The following is a 12,037-nucleotide window of genomic DNA, read 5'->3' as shown; positions in this document are numbered from 1 at the left end:
GAAATACTCACAGATCAAATAATATATTTAGACTGTTTCTCAAGAATACCATGGGCACAGGGGTGAGGAGGAAAGTGAGTGGAGAATAGATAAAGGGGGAGGGGCTGTGAGATACTAATACTGTGGCTGGCAGATGGGTCATTGGTCTTGACTTGTGCAAATTTGGAAATTTCCATAATAAAAATTCAACAAATAAGTTAAATTTATTTAATATCATCCATGGATGTCACATAATTAAATTTCCCAGTTTTACAGATGGTACAAACTGAGATCTAGAGAATTCAGTCAGTGGAAAAAACATCTCACTTGCTCTCCTGTGTGATGACCTGGGGTGAGTTACATAACTTCTCTGAATCTTAGTTTAGTCATCTGTATAAAAGGCTGACAAAATTTATCATGAAGGATTTTGTGAGAATTAAAGGAAATCATACCTGTAAAGTGCCTAGCATAGTGAGCCAATAGCAACTGCCACTTATAGCATGTGAGATCACACAGCTTGTAGTCACACAGTCAGATCTAGAGCACCAGGTTCCTAACTGATAGTTCTGCCATATCATGTTATTTCTTTTTCAGTAATAGGCTTTTAATAAATACCAGTTGAACTGGGGATGCCTCGGTTAAGAATTTGATTTCAGGGGTGCCTGGGTGGCTCAGTCGGTTAAGTGTCAGGCTTCGGCTCAGGTCATGATCTCATGGTTCGTGGGTTCGAGCCTTGCGTCAGGCTCTGTGCTGACAGCTAGCACTGAGCCTGGAGTCTGCTTCGGATTCTGTGTCTCTCCATCTCTCTGACCCTCCCCTGCTCGTGCTGTCTCTCTCTGTCTCTCAAATATAAATAAATAAAAAGACATTAAAAGAAAAAAAATTCAACTTTGGCTTAGGTCATAATCTCACAGTCTGTGAGTTCAAACCCCTCATTGGGCTCTGTGCTGATGGCTCAGGGCCTGGAGCCTGCTCCAGATTCTGTGTCTCCCTTTCTCTTTACCCCTCCCCCACTTACACTCTGTCTCTCTCACTCTAAAAAGTGAATAAATATTTTTAAAAATTAAAAAAATAACAGTTGAACTGGAAAAAAAACTCACCCAAATAGAAATTAACTGGCAATTGACAAGAAAAAGTTTTACCTGAAAAATATTTATTTCCCTAGATACATCATATCATATCATGTCATATATCATATCTTTGATAATGGCAAAACATAGTTTCCCATCTGACAGTCATGGCCTGACAGCATCCTTCCACAAGTCCACACCTGATTTCATTAGGGCTGGTTTATTTTTAAATATAGTTTATTGTCATGTTGGTTTCCATATAACACCCAGTGCTCTTCCCAACAAGTGCCCTCCTTCATGCCCATCACCCATTTCCCCCTGTCCCCCACCCATCAACCCTCAGTTTGTTCTCAGTATTTAAGAGACTCTTATGGTTTGCCTCCCTCCCTCTCCCCAATTGAATTTCCCCTTCCCCTCCCCCATGGTCCTCTGTTAAGTTTCCTCTGATCCACATATGAGTGAAAACATATGGTATCTGTCTTTCTCTGCCTGACTTATTTCACTTAGCATAACACCATGAGGGCTGGTTTAAATAAACAGAAGTTCCTTTAGGAAGTTATTTTAAAATCTGTAGCATGGAGCAAAACTAACTATAGACAGTAACCTGACTTAAGTCACCATGCTAGACAGGGGCAAATGGGATTAGAACCTACTCCAGGTCTATGTGTTTGGTTTCAGTGAATATATCACTATTCGATGTTTACATGTTAGGGAGGATAATTTCCATTGCAAAGTATACCATTCAGGTTATTATCCTTCTTCTAAGAATCAATAATAAGGCATGTTCAATTTGTCAGCACACAGGTCACTTCTTTTCCTTCTTTTTTTAAGACATTAGTTTTAGCAGATGCCCCTGGCATTTTAAACTTATCATCTTTTTTAAAAAAAATGTTTAGGGTCAGTCGGTTAAGCATCTGACTTCGGCCCAGGTCATGATCTCGCAGTTCATGGGTTCGAGCCCTGTGTCAGGCTCTGTGCTGACAGCTAGCTGAAAGCCTGGAGCCTGCTTCGGATTCTGTGTCTCCCACTCTCTCAGACCCTCCCCTGCTCATGCTGTGTCTCTCTGTCTGAAAAAAACATTAAAAAATGTTTATTTTTGAAAGAGGAAGAGGGTGGGGGAGGGAGGGAGGGGCAGAGAGAGAGAGGGAGACACAGATCTGAAACAAGCTTTAGGCTCTGAGCTGTCAGCATGGGGGCTGGAACTTTTGAATTGTGAGATCATAACCTGAGCTGAAGTTGGATGCTTAACCAATTGAGCCATTCAGGCGCCCAAAACTTCTCATCTGATTTGAAGAAGAGCAATGGGGCTTTAAACATGCTCTATGCCCAATGATATTTATTTATTGGCATAGTTGGTTTATTCTGTAGTTTTATAAACTTTTTCTTTCTTCTTATCTAGTGATTTTGGCAACTGTTCGTAAGAGGCAAGGAGGACAGGACACCTCTATTCTTCGCAGTTCTTGGTAGAAGCGAGGGAGAGCACATGATGAAATTGGTGAATGGAACTGATAAGACTAAAGAAAGTGCCCCAGTCTTGTATCACAATGGAAAAGATCAATTTAGTTTAATAAACACCTAGCATTGTGTTAGATACTGAGATACAAAGATGATTCAGACAATATTTCAGTTCAGTGCATCTGCCCTCAGCACAGAGTTTAGAAGGTTAGGTTGATGGGTATCAAAACATCATTGATTAAAAAAAAACAACAGAATATAACTGCCTAACAGGGGTAAAAACAAAATGCTTTGGCAAGAAGAGAGAAAAGCTCTGACAAGATTAGGTGGGCTTTCAGAGAGAACGTGGCTTGTATTTGGGACTGTGACAGACTGTGCTTTACTTAACCGAGAATCAGAATTCAAGACCTGCCACCCAAAACTCTTGGTGGTTTCAGTATATAAAGAACTGGGAAATGGCGGTGTGCGTTCTGAAAACACTGGTGTGGCTGAAACTGCCAGTTGCAATTCCTCTCAAGGGCTCTTTCTTGCCCTTTGGAAATATAAAAGTACAGAGGATAAAAATTAACAAGCCAAATCAGAATTAAGAGTAACCACAGATGGTGCCTGGGCAATTCTGTCAGTTAAGTGTCCAGGTCGTGATCTCAGCTCAGGTCTTGATCTCAGGGTCATGAGTTTAAGCCCTGCATTGGGCTCTGTGCTGGGCGTGAAGACTTCTTGAAAACAAGAAAAATAACAATGGATGATACAATAAGAACAGGGTGGTTTCTCTCTGCTCAGAACTAGTGTCAGGAAAGGAGCTATGTGTATCTGTAGGATACGAGTGTAGCCATTTATTCAACAAATATTTAACAAGCCCCTCCTTGTGCTGGGCACTGTGATGGATACGGGGGATAGAGCAATGAACAAGATCACAATGGTTTCTGACTTCACTAAGTTTACATTCTGACTAAGGAAACAGTCTTTAAACAACAGCTAAGTATTGAATTGCAACTGTAATGAGCAGTGTGAAGGAGAAGTGCAAGATGTTAGGGGAGCTTCTGACCAGGGCCCTTATGTATTAGGGAAGTTGTCCTGAAGAAGTGACACTTGAGCTGAACCTTGAAGAAGCAGCACGGGTGTGGGGGCTGGGGTTAGGATTGAGGGCAGGGGGAAACGAGACTGGTGGTAACACCAGTGTGGGTGGCCCACAGGGAGAAGGCTAAGGAGATGGGTGAAAGCTTCTTTGTGCATGGCACTGGAGGCTGGGCTCGTCATTTGAGTCATTACCTGTGCACACCAGGAAGCAGTGCATTTTTGCAAGGTTCTAAGTGTGGAACAGAGAAAGAATCAAAGTGAGACAAATAGGTACAGAAAGGCCAGTCAGCAGGTTATTGAGGCCTGCCTGCCTAAAGGCCAGACAAGAACTGAGGGTGTTTCGGACTAGGGTGGAGACAATGAGATGGAGAGAGAGTCCAGAAGAAAGGGAGGGAGGAGGGCACTATCTGAGGAGAACATAGCCTGACAAGGTCAGATAGAATATGCATACAAGTTGGGACCAGATTTTATATCAAGTCTGCACTGTTTTTAGTTATACTCTCCTTCTCTTCATGCCAGAATTCCCACACTCCCCAAACAGGCCCCAAATCAGACCAGAACTTCAAGAATCAGTCATTCTTTTCCTAATCCCCATATACAGAAACTGTGCAAGATTTGGCTTGTGGGGTCACACCCTAGGCTTTCTCACTCTTTTCCCAGAATCTTGTGCTCAACTTTATTTATTTAATATAATTTATTGTCAGGTTGGCTAATACAGTGTATACAGTGTGCTCTTGGTTTTGGGGGTAGATTCTCGTGATTCACTGCTTACATACAACACCCATCCCAACAAGTGCCCTCTTCCATGCTCATCACCCATTTTCCCCTGTCCCCTGCCCCCCCCCACCCCTCGGTTTGCTCTCTGTATTTAAGAGTTTCTTATGGTTTGCATCCTTCCCTCTCTGTTTGTAACTATTTTTTCCCTTCCCTTTCCCCATGATCTTCTGTTAAGTTTCTCAAGTTCCCCATATGAGTGAAAATGTATTCTATCTTTCTCTGACTTATTTCACTTTTGTGCTAAACTTTAAACAGAAGCAACAGTCAAGGAGCTAGGAAGATAGAAGAGGAAAGAGGAAACCTGTGATCAGCTAGAAAGAAAAAGGAAGCCAAGTAAATGTGGGTTAACTGAATGCATTGAGTTGAAAAAATATATTGATGTGAGTTTCCCAGCCTCCCTGTCTTGGGTAGAGATGAAATCACCCTTTACAGTGAATGTTAGCTGCAATCATCTTTGAGGCCCTTGTCTGCTGGAGCAATACCTAGTACTAGGCTTGGACCTTGTTGTCACTTAGTCAATATTTGCTGACTGGAAGCATAACAACAAAGTGTAAAGGCTGTCCCAAGATCCAGAAGGCTGTGTACTCTCAGCACAGTTTTGAGTTCCCAACTCCTATCATTTCATGATAGAAAGGAGAAGGAAATAGGGAACAGATAGGGGTTGGTTACTGCTGTGGAAAGAGGAACTTCATGGCATATGAAGTAAATTTTGGGCCAGGAACTCTAGTAATAACTAGTTGACCAACTCTGTGTCTTTGCTTTCTTAAAGTAAGGGGATTATATCACATGGGCTTTAAATGTAATTTTTAGTCTAATGTAGTATGGAAAGCAAGGCTCCAAAACTTACATATATTTGGGTTGGGAAAGAAAAGAAAGCAAGTCAGTTACTGGAAGCAACTAGAGAGCTTTCCCTCCTATATTTCAAAATGTTCAAGTGCACATTCTTACATTTCAAAATGCTCAACTGCTCATTCCTCCCTGGGCTCCTGACTAGAAAGGGGTTCCTGTTACTTGTTTTTGTTCATACCAGCAGCTATTGTTGTCTAAAAGTCCTTTTTCCCCAACAACTTTCCTTACAACACAGGAAACCCAGCAGCCTTGCCATGGACCTGGGTTCACCTCAGTTTCTTCAGCCCTGTACAGCCTGGGCCTTTACCCAGGGCAGCCAAACCTCCAGCCTCCTTTCCATGCACATCAGTCTTTAAGACCCAAGGGGAAAAAATTCTTTTAATCCTTAGCAATAAACATGATTTTCCAATTGCTGATGAGTTCTATTCTATATGGGAATGCGCGCAGGTATGGTGACACTGGCCAGGGATCTCTCTGCATGTCTGCTCTTGCAAACAGTGGCCTCCGTAGCTAGGGGAGCACCGCGCCTTAGGCTACAAGTAACAGGTAACTGAGGCCCTGGCAAGCCTAACTGTTCCAAAAGAGGGTTAGGCAATGGTTGGACTCCCTTAATATTTCATCAAGGTAGAAATTAACGGCCAGTCGTAATATATCATGACCTTTTTATTTGCAACACTGATGGGTAAGCATTTCCCTCATCTTTTCTTTTCCTTTCCTTCTTCTTTCTTTTCTTTCTTTAATTTTTTAAATGTTTTTTTATTTATTTTTGAGAGACAGACTGTGAGTGGGAGAGGGGCAGAGAGGGAGACACAGAATCTGAAGCAGGCTCCAGGCTCTGAGCTGTCAGCACAGAGGCAGACGCAGGGCTCAAATTCACAAGTCATGAGACCATGACCTGAGCCAAAGTCCCATGCATAACTGACTTTTTAAATTTTATTTTTTAATTATTATTTTTTTCCCAGCAATTTATGTGTCCAGGGCATGAATCAGGCACTGGCACAGACCAAAAGCCAAGCTGGGATAAACAAGGAATTGCTTTGCCCCAGAAGGATATGAGGTTGGCAACACTGACCAGGTGCCCTTCTACCCAGGTCAAGGACCTAATCAACTTTTTAAAATAGAAACTCTAATCTGAAGAGTCAGCAAGAATAATTCTCAAAGAGGGATTTTTGACAAAGAGACTTTAGATAAAAATGTATGGGGTGCCTGGGTGGCTCAGTTGGTTGAACATCTAACTCTTAATTTTGGCTCAGGTCATGATCTCATGGTTTGTGAGATCGAGCCCCACATCCACTCTTCACTCATGGTGTAGAGACTGCTTAGGATTTTCTCTTTCTCTTTCTGTTCCCCGCTCCCCACCCCAGCAGGTGCTCTCTATTTCTCGCTCAAAAAAATAAACTTAAAAATTTTTTTAAAGTATCAAAAAAATGTTCAACAAAGGTCTAACAAAATAAAGGACAAAGGTCCTTTATACAATGTACAATGTATAATGTACAATTCTCCTTCCTTATAACAGATATTCAAACTACTTCTTTGAAGGGTCCCAAGATTTTGCTTAAAGACAATAGGGGGCAACTGAGTGGCTCAGTCAGTTAAGTATCCAACTACAGGTTTTGTCTCAGGTTATGATCTCATGGGTTTTTGAGATTTAGCCCTGTTATGGGCTCCAGGCTAACAGCATGGAGCCTGCTTGGGATTCTCTCTCTCCCTCTCTTTCTACCCCGTCCCAATTCTCTCTCTTTCAAAATACATAAATATAAACTTAAAAAAAATAGACAATAGCCACTGTCTCCTCATTCCATTAGTCAGAAAAAGTTGTGATTGTGGGTATCTTTGGTCATAAGAGATCCTTTCAAGATCTCCTGCAATAACCATTGCCACAGAAACACGAAAAATTTCCAGTAGACACAAATTTAAGAATCCAAAAACATTAAATTGGCTGCTGGAAGCCATTTCTGAAGTAAGGTGGGTTTGCAAGGCCTCCCACCGTCAGAGGGCTACCGGAGTCTACACCCACTCAACCCCCACTCAATTTCTGCTTGAGCACTGACCCCCAAGGTGTCTGGCGGACTGGTATCAGCCCTTGTGAAGAATTATTCTTTTGTGATTATAGGAGCAAATATTACATTTCCCAAGAAACCTGTTTTTCTTCCCCTAGAGAAAACAGGCTATTCACCCCTGCTCACAAAAGAACTAACTCTTGCCTTTGCTATGCTAAAAATATTGCCTTGTATTTTAATGCTAAAGATACCTTCCTTGCCCAGGTGATAAGAATCTAGTCACCTACTTCAATCACTGTTGGTAAAGATTATGCATGAATCTTCTACCAATCAATGTTCTGGGAAATTTTTACATACCAAAAAATTTGTCATCAGAAATCATTGTCTAAGGAAATTGCCACTTCTGTTTTTTTTTAATTTTTTTAAACATTTATTTATTTTTGAGAGACAGAGAGAGACAAATCATGAGCAGGGGAGGGGCAGAGAGAGAGGGACACACAGAATTGGAAGCAGGCTCCAGGCTCTGAGCTAGCTGTCCGCACAGAGCCTGATGCGGGGCTCGAACCCATGAACTGTGAGATCATGACCTGGGCCGAAGTCGGGCACTCAACTGACTGAGCCACCCAGGTGCCCCTTGCCACTTCTGTTTTGTACCCTATACATTTTTTCAATAAATAAAGTCTCTCTGGTCAGTGCAGAGATGCCTGCCTGGTGATCAGAAAGAAGCCAAGGCTCTCTCGCTCCCTTTCGCAGACACCATCCATCCTTCAGGGAGCCCTGGACCTGCTGAAGCTGGACTCCAGCAAGATTTATATGGATTATTTTGAGGGACATGCTCAGGCCTATTGGAGTCTAGCTAAGTAGCAATATATTGGTTTGCCCTTAATTTTTCCAATAGGGTGCCCATGGCATTTCTGTAAATTTTCTGGTCTGTCAATAGCAACTGCCTTTGACTTGACAATTAATGTAATTACTTGGATGAAGTTCTCTTGTCAGGGTCAGAATAGGGTATTTGGCCCCAAATCAGCTTCCATAAAAAAATCATTTAGAATTGTGCTAATGTCATATCCATTAGCCAAATATAGCTATTTAAATTTAATAAAAATTAAAAATTAAATTTCTGAATTTCAAGTGCCATATTTCAAGTTTTCAATAACCACATGGGGCTAGGAGCTAACTCCTGGGTAGTGTAGTTATGCAGCATTTCCAACATCATAGAAGTTTTGTTGGATAGCACTGTTCTAAAAGAACCATCTATCTGTAAATATATCAGTTACTTATTCAATATGTAATTCATTTAAATTGAGACAATTCCCCAGAATTCTTTGTCTCACTACAAAAACTGAAAAAAAGCAAACAATCTCCTCTCCACCTCTTAAGAGGGTTCAGTAATATTATATTACTTCTAAGGCTTATAGCAATTGGAATGGTCTTTCTGTAAGTTGTTAAAAAGTTAAAACTATAATCAAATGTAGCTCTAAGTAGGGGGAGAAGTGGTGCTTACTAGTGAAGTTGGAGGAATGCCTATATTAAAGACATAATCTACATTGTTCCTGAATTTGAAAGACTCCCGGACAAAGGTTCTCCGTATCTCGTATGAATTTAGGGAACAGCCGTGTTGGGAGCTATTTGAATTTACCAGTAGAGTGAAAATTCCTGGTGAGGGTACGGCAAGTTTGCACGGTCTCTTGCCCCTAGATAGCTCCCAAAATCTAGCCTCTTGAAACTTTCATTTCTGCTTGGGCACCAAAACTCAGAGTGCTTTGCTGATTACTGTCAGGAGTAGACTGTCCCCCTGCCCTGTCCCTGAGGCATGATTGCACCTGATCAGGGAAAAGATGAGTAAACTAGATACACCCTAATGCAACATATAATTTTCCCCTAAGCAATTAACCAATAACTGACTACCTTCTGGGCCTGAATGCCTTTGTGAAAGTCACTACTGCAATAAAATGTATCAATCATCTTTGGAACTGTGAGAGCAGACATTATGACTCCTGAGAACCCGTTTTTCTGGGAACTTTCTCTTAGGGTTATAAACAGTCTAATGACCCTTACTCATAAAAAACTGACATTTACTATACAATTCTGTTTGCCTCTTGGTTAAAGGTTGCTTCCTTAAGGCTAGACCTGAGGTTTTGTAAAAAATACCTATGACAACATGAGTACCTATAGCTAAGTTTTTTATGAAATCATTACTACTAGAATTGTAACTTCTGCAGAACCCATGGTCTGGAAAATTATAAAACCTATCTATGAGAAATCATTTACTGCTCTTTCTAGTTCTTGTACCTTTTGCCATAAATAAAGCTTGAGAACCAGACAGGGCAGAGATGCCTGCCAGAATGGTAGAGACACCTGCCAGGTGGGCGGGGGTGCCTGTCTGGTGATCAGAATGAAACTCAAGGCTCTCTCACTCTCTCTGGCCTACACCATCATCCTTCAGGGGAATCCTGGACCTGTTGGAGCTAGACTCCGGCACATCAGAAGATCTTTTTGTCCTGCTTTAAATATGCCTTTTCTACCGACTCATTGAGCTATGCTCCTTCAACAGGGAGAAAAACCTTTTATTAAACAATTACATATGAAGATTTAGTATAAGTATCCTTGGGAGAAATACTCTAAGCTGTAACGACTCCTATCTACCACTTTCCAATGTAAACCTTGGAAATGGAAGAGAAAATTCAAAGTTACTGAATTCCTAGATTGTAGGAACGATTTGTGTTGGAATGATTTGAGAAGAGAAGGATCAGAAAGAGTGGTTTGCAGTAAGGATAGATTTTTATTCCTCAATTTTGTGAAAGCTTGGCCTTTGGCATTTTGGGAATATATAATGACAACTGAATTGACAGAATATTCAGCTCTGATTTCTGTTTGCTTTGAAAGTGGGGTCCTCTTAGACCCTCAAGAAATTTACTGATTGTTCTCAGCATAAGAACGGTTAATACTGGTTTAGGATGGTATCTTAAAGATGGACTTGACTCTTGGTGACATTATATTACAGAATTTTAGAATGAGGAATTTTGGGTAGCATCTTGTCCACTCCATTAAACTAATAATTTTCAAGTTCTTTTCTTTTAAATCTCAGGAGGCATTTCAGGATATCACAGAAGTTTACCAGAATTTAATTTCTAGGTTACAAAACCCGTGGGCTAGACTAGACGATTCCTGCGAGTCACCTTATCTCTAGCACATGGACAAAACACCTACTAATGTTTGTGGAACTGCTGAGCTGCAGTCCCCTATTTTAAAGATAAAGAGAATGAAGGCTAGAAAAATTAAATGGTTTTCCTAAGGTCACACAGTTAGGTAACAATAAGACAGTAGAAGGACAAAGTCTCCTGTGTGTACTTTCCACTCCACTCTGCTGATGGCTCACAACTGCTTTCTTTCTTCAAATACTTAGTTCTGGAGGCTGGTACAGCTTCCCACAGTTTAACTGGGTGCAATTATTGTTTCTTTTCTATTTTTGCATTTTTTATTCATTTCTTCTCCAGCAGTGTTGAAAGCATCAAATGAGTGGGTTTTTTGGTACTGAACAAAGACAGTCTAACATTAAAGAAAAAAAACAAATATTAGTAAGGAATACAACAAAATATTATCAGCATATCTTTCTGGGTGTTGGAATTATAAACTACTTTTATTTTCTCCCTTATCTTTTTGGCACATTCCAATTTTCTACACTGAACATTAATTTAAAGACCTGTTCTGGAAGAATCCCTTCTGAAAACCACCTCTTAGTAACTCCAAGAAAGGGGATTTCAGGAGGCCCAAAGCAGTCAGGGAAGACTTGTTCTTCATGTCCCCCACTTCCCTCTGCCCCATCTTTCCATCTGTTGTCTCCATTTTTCCTTCTCTCTTCCTCCTCCTCTTCCTTCCCCTCTCCTCATGCTCCTTTTATTTTTACCACCTTTTCTCCCATTCTCTCTCCCTGCCTACTATTGAATTTAGTGATGTAACAGATGGATGGGCCCTTTAATGATAAGATCTTAGTATATAGCCCTCAGAGATTATACCATGAGACTGTGGGAAAATAAACTTCTTCTCATATTTACTACTATTATTAATAATAATTATTATTACTACTGCCAATAAAATTATTGTAACTAGAACCATTCCTTATTTTCATATCATGATACTCATAAAATAATATTTCTGATATATATCTGACATCTATCTGGTTTGATTCTTAGGGCCACTTTCTGACAAAGGGGAGCAGGTATTATTTCTAATTTTCAGATAAAGAAATAAGGCTCCAAGAGAGACTTTTGAATACTTAGAACAAACTGAGGGCTGATTGGGGTGGGGAAGAGGGAAATGGGGGTGATGGGCATGGAGGAAGGCATTGGTTGGGATGAGCACAGGGTAATATATGGAAATATTGAAAATAAACTATAAAAGAAAAAAAAAAAGAAAGAAGGCTCCAAGAGGTTGACCTTCCTATAATAGCACAGGTAGCTAACACTGAGTTTGGGAGTAGAACCTGAATTCTAGTAGCTGTTTTCTTTTAGATGGAGTTGAAACTGGATTATCGTAATTTTAAATTATGGTGAGTGGGGTCCAAGAAAAAAGGTTCATGTTTAAAAATTAGTGCAAATGTAGATAAAAGAAATGGTGCCTAACTAGCAATTCATTATATACTTGGCAGATATAGTTGAGGTCAAGGATTTTGCCTCATCTCACTCCCATAGGCTATTTCTAATGTAGTCTTTGGTTGCCTCTACACATTTGTGTGTTTTTTAAAGTATTTATTTAATTTTGAGAAACAGACAAAATGTGAGCAGGGGAGGGTTAGAGAGAGAGGGAGACATAGAATCTGAAGCAGGCTCA

At 40.6% G+C, this 12,037-nt stretch overlaps 1 long non-coding RNA gene and 1 other non-coding gene across 2 annotated transcripts; one reads left to right on the top strand and one right to left on the bottom strand.

Moving 5' to 3' along the window:
* The first annotated feature begins 255 nt into the window (after window positions 1-255).
* Window positions 256-5,616, top strand: LOC115286458. The gene is made up of 4 exons (XR_003906073.1): window positions 256-331; window positions 2,449-2,544; window positions 4,614-4,738; window positions 5,443-5,616. It is a non-coding gene; the product is annotated as an uncharacterized LOC115286458 (long non-coding RNA).
* A 557-nt stretch (window positions 5,617-6,173) lies between these two features.
* Window positions 6,174-6,308, bottom strand: LOC115288856. The gene has a single exon (XR_003907243.1). It is a non-coding gene; the product is annotated as a small nucleolar RNA SNORA48 (small nucleolar RNA).
* Between the last annotated feature and the right edge of the window lie 5,729 nt (window positions 6,309-12,037).

The sequence above is a fragment of the Suricata suricatta genome, chromosome 3 (assembly GCF_006229205.1).
Source record: "Suricata suricatta isolate VVHF042 chromosome 3, meerkat_22Aug2017_6uvM2_HiC, whole genome shotgun sequence".
In the NCBI taxonomy this organism is placed as follows: domain Eukaryota; kingdom Metazoa; phylum Chordata; class Mammalia; order Carnivora; family Herpestidae; genus Suricata; species Suricata suricatta.
The sequence above is the reverse complement of the archived record's forward strand: the minus strand, read 5'-3'. Positions and strand labels throughout refer to the sequence as shown.